Here is a 5,383-nt window from a genome sequence, read left to right as displayed (position 1 = left end):
TTCCATCAGCATCTCAGTCAACACATCTTTTTTTTAAATTTTTTAGATTATATTTTTGTTTTTTTGAGTATAGTTGACACACAGTGTTAAATTAGTTTCAGGTGTGCAACCTAGTGATTCAACAAGTCTATATGTCATGCTGTGCTCCCCACAAATGTCACCACACAGCGCTGTTACAACACCCTTGACTATATTATCTGTGGAAGCCTGTACCTCCCCTCACCTGTTTTGCACATTCCTCCACCCCCATCCCCTCTGGCAACCATCAGTTTGTTCTCTGTATTTATAGGTCTGGTTCTTTCTGTTTATTTGTTTATTCATTTTCAATCTACATATCTTCATCATCACCATTATTATCACCATTTCAGCATCACTGTCACCATCACATCGGTCTTATCCTTATTTCATCCCTGTTATCACTGTCCTCATCATCACATGATCATCACCATCGTCACTGTCACCATAATCTTCCTCCTCAACAGTCTTACCATAACAGGATCACTAGCATAGCATCAACATGTTGCTCCTATTTTAAATAAAACTCTTCTCATTGCTCTTAAGATAACGACTAAGGTCTTTGCCCTAATACATGAGACCAAGTGCAGCCCATCCCTTGCCCCTCCTTCCATCTTCAGTCTGTGCTCCAGCTCACTTCCCTCCTTTCCATTCCTTAAAGAACATGTGACTCTTGCTGCCTGGAAACATTGTTACCCCCCTTCCTTATCAGCCAGTTATCAGTTTGAAGGAATTTTTTGGCAAATGTCTCCTACCTGCTGGAATGGATCACAGCTATCTTCTTTATACTCATATATTTCCACCCCTGCTTTTTTTTTTTCTATATACAACAATTTGTTTTAGTGTTTCCTTGTGTGAGTCACATCTAACTTTGTTATCAGAATTAGATCCATAGAGGCTGTCCTGCTCACTAGCAGACCCTCAGTGTCTGTCACACAGAGAGGTCATGTAAATGCTAGGCTGAGGCTTAAAGTGGCTTGACCTGAAGGCCGGTTGCTGAGACAAGGAAAAGAGATGGGGTAGAAGTTCCAAATGAGGGACTCAGCTTGAGCAGAGCCAGGAAGATGAAGGACCCAACACTGCCAGGGCACTGCCTGTGGGCCACATGGGCTGTGGCAAGAAGGAGGAGAGGAGAGGGGAAGCAATGAACACTGCAGAGCAACAAGACAAAACTTACCTACTATGAGGACAGAGCTGACATCCAGATGGACAATGGACTGGAGGAGGCCTGGAGGCAGAGTGAGATTTCTTTGTGATGGACCAGATGTGTAGAAGAGGAATACTTTTGCAAAGACAGGTCCTAAGTTGACCATTCCATTGGTAGATATGCCACTTTTTAAGAACTGTCCCTGAAATCCTAGAGGCCTTCACCATACTGACATCTTTAGAATTAGCAAATTTTCAGAGTACCTGCTGGCTTAGTCAGTAGAGCATGCAACTCTTGATCTCAAGATCTTGAGTTCAAGCCCCACATTGAGTGTATATCATACTTAAAAGAAAATTTATATATACATATAAAATATGTATAAATATATACAAATATATATATATAGCAGAGTTTCAATCCATAATCAAGTAATATTGGAATGTCATCTGCATCTCCTGGTTAAACCTAGATTTTAAAAATAAAAAATATATACTGATGAAATATAAATTAAAACTCTGATAGCTCCCACAGGCCCTACTATTCTCTCCATCTCCTGTGTTTGGTTGTTGGCCTTGTTCTCTACCACACCGAGCTCCCTGAATGCAGGGCCACAGCCTATTTGCATTCCTCCCCTTTCAGATGGTGTTTCCGGGTCAGCACTCCTACCTGGTAAATCTTGGGATAATAAATAAATGGATGATAACACCTGGAGCCTGGCTGGGGTAGCTGGGCCAGAAAGACCATAGTGTTTGGTCCTCATTACCTGTATGCAAACCTGAGTGTCTCTTGGTCTTCAGGACTGGCCCAGGTCTCACCTTCTACACACACTAGGGTGTCCATTAACCTTTCTCCACATTGTAGTCAAAGAAACTTTTTTTTTAATTTTTTTAATTTTTATTTATTTTTGAGAGAGAGAGAGAGAGGGCATGTGTAAGTGAGTGGGGGAGGGGCAGAGAGGGAAACAAAGGACCCGAAGCAGGCTCTGTGCTGAGAGTGGCGCTCAAACTCACGAACTGTGAGATCATGACCTGAAGTTGGGCGCTTAGCTGACTGAGCCACACAGGCACCCCCAGAGGAACTTTTTATTCATGCAGTCACTGAGGCAGTAAGTAAAGATTATTTTATTGTATTTTAGCATGAAAAGCCTCTTTAACTGTGCATATAATTCTTACCATCTCATTTACCCCCTCCTGAAGTCCAAAAAGGCCCATAAAGACTGGAAAATCATTCTCACTTCTGTCCCAGCTGAAGAAGTATTGGGACTGTGCCTCCCTGTGCAGCAGCTGCCCACGAGCCTCCCAGCCTTGTACACTCTGCCCTGCCCTCACCTGGTGCTCTCCTCCATAGCCAATCCCTTGGTTTCTTCCTGTCTCTTCTGTGGAGGCTGCTCCTTCCCATCTTCTGTAGACTCAGGCCCTCTCTTCACCTCACCCTGCTACTACTTAGGATTCATTTTGTTCATTTATTTAATTCTAAAAGTTAATATATAACACTATGTTCTTTTATTATCATTGTGAGCTATTTTAAATATATTGAAAAATGCAGAGGAACTAACAAATGTTCATGGGCCTACTATCCAGAATTAACAAATGTTTGTATTTTGCCATATTTGCTTCCAATAATTTTATATACTGTTTTAATGTTATATATATATATATATATATATATATATATACACACACACATAGATATATAAAATATAAAATATTGTATATTTTATATGCAATATATACATGTGTAGCATATAAGTATAAAAAAAACATTTCACACATGGCTTACAGCTGCCTTTGTCACTATCCTCTGGCCTGCTCCCTCTCCTACCTCCCCAGGGGGAAGCCTCCATCCCAAATTTAGTCTATATTCCTCCTACCCATGCGTTTGAACTTTCAATGCAAATACACGGTTCCCAAATCATATATAGTATTGGTGTTCATGTTTGGTGTTGAACTATGATTAATTCCACTATTGCCTTTTTTTACTCAATATTATACCTTGTAAGCCAGTGTTTTTCTTACACAGATTGTTCATTCTATGAAAATGCCCTACACGCATGCACCCCAATGTTTACAGCAGTGCTATCGACAATAGCCACAGTATGGAAAGAGCCCAAATGAGCCATCGATGGATGAATGAGTAAAGAAGATGCAGTATATATATACATATATACAATGGAGTATTACTCAGCAATCAAAATGAATGAAATTTTGCCATTTGCAACTATATGGATGAAACTAGAGGGTATTATGCTAAGTGAAATTAGTCAGAGAAAGGCAAATATCATATGATTTCACTCATATGCAGAATTTAAGATACAAAACAGATGAACATAAGGGAAGGGAAGCAAAAATAATATAAAAACAAGGAGGGGGGCAAAACATAAGAGACTCTTAAATACAGAGAACAAACAGAATTGCTGGAGGGGTTGTGGGTGGGGGGATGTGCTAAATGGGCAAGGGACACTAAGGAAGACACTTGTTGGAGTACTGGGTGTTATATGCAGGGATCACTGGATTCTACTCCTGAAATCATTATTAGACTATATGCTAACTAAATTGGATGGAAAGAAAGAAAGAAAGGAAGGAAGGAAGAAAGAAAATGAAAGAAAATGAAAATTTGCAAAATGAAAATGAAAGAAAGAAAGAAAGAGAAAATGCCTTACCGCATTTCATTCTCTGTTTATACCACCACTCTATATCCTTTACCTATTGATGGATATTTATGTTATCTCCAATATAAGCAGAACAGTGATGAGGATGCTGGATTGAGTCTTTTATGTGCATACATGATGTTTCTCTAGTAGCAATAATGATCAACCATAAGAGATCATACATTCATCAGAATTTTCCTTTGGCAGGCAACATGTAGGCAGATACGTAACCCAAGAAATGGAGAATACCACTATGCACACAGTCCTGTCTCAGCCCTGAGCACCCACGGAAGAACTGAAGACATACAGAGGTCACATGGAGGGGAAAATGCACATGAATACCAGTGGAGCAAACTCTTCTCAGCCCTGCCTTCCATGGCTGGGAGGGGAAGGTCATTATAGGGTCCTTGGATGCGATATTCCAGCTGCAAGCCATTGCTCCACAATGAGGCTGTGTCACAGACACCAGAACACAGCCTCTGCCTCTATGAAGCTTGTTGTAATACAGCAAGAGGGTGGGAAAAGGACACTGCACACACAGGACAGAACAGGGGAAGACAATGTTTTTAAAACTCCCCACAAAGATGCAGCAAAGGCAGTCCTAAGAGGAAAATACATTGCAAGCCAGACCTATCTTAAGAAATAAGAAAAATCCCAGATACAAAATCTAACAGCACACCTAAAGGAACTAGAAGCAGAACAACAAAGAAATGCCAAGGCCAGCAGAAGAAGAGAATAAAGATCAGAGCAGAAATAAACAAAATAGAGTCCAAAAAAACCAGAACAGGTCAATGAAACTAAAAGCTGATTTTTTTGAAAAGATAACAAAATTGATAACCCCCTAGATAGACTTCTCAAAAAGAAAAGAGAGAGGACCCATATAGATAAACCCACAAATGAAAATGAAAATTAATCCCTCAGAAATACAAACAATTATCAGAGAATACTATGAAAAATTATATGCCGACAAAATGGACAAAATGGAAGAAATGGACAAGTTCCTAGACACCTACACAATACCAAAACTCAAACGGGAAGTAATAGAAAATTTGAACAGACTCATAACTAGTGAAGAAACTGAAACTCTCCCAACAAATAAGAGTCCTGGGCCAGCTGGCTTCCCAGGGGAATTCTACCAGACATTTAAAGCAGAGTTAATACCTATCTGTCTAAAGCTGTTCCAAAAAATAGAAACAGAAAGAAAACTTCAGGACTCATTCTATGAAGCCAGCATTACTGTGATTCCCAAGCCAGACAGAGACCCCACCAAAAAGGAGAATTACAGGCCAATTTCCCTGATGAACATGGATGCAAAAATTCTCAAGATACTAGCAAATCAAATTCAACAGCATATAAAAAGAATTATTCACCATGATCAAGTGGGATTCATCTTGGGCTGCAGGGCTGGTTCAATATTCGCAAATCAATCAATGTGATATGTCACATTAATAAAAGGATAAGAACCATATGTTCCTGTCAATAGATCCAGAGAAGCATTTGACGAATTACGGCATCCTTTCTTAATAAAAACCCTCAAGAAAGTCGGGATAGAAGGAACATACCTAAACATCATA

Source organism: Panthera leo, chromosome C1 (genome assembly GCF_018350215.1).
Source record: "Panthera leo isolate Ple1 chromosome C1, P.leo_Ple1_pat1.1, whole genome shotgun sequence".
NCBI lineage: Eukaryota > Metazoa > Chordata > Mammalia > Carnivora > Felidae > Panthera > Panthera leo.
The sequence above is the reverse complement of the archived record's forward strand: the minus strand, read 5'-3'. Positions refer to the sequence as shown.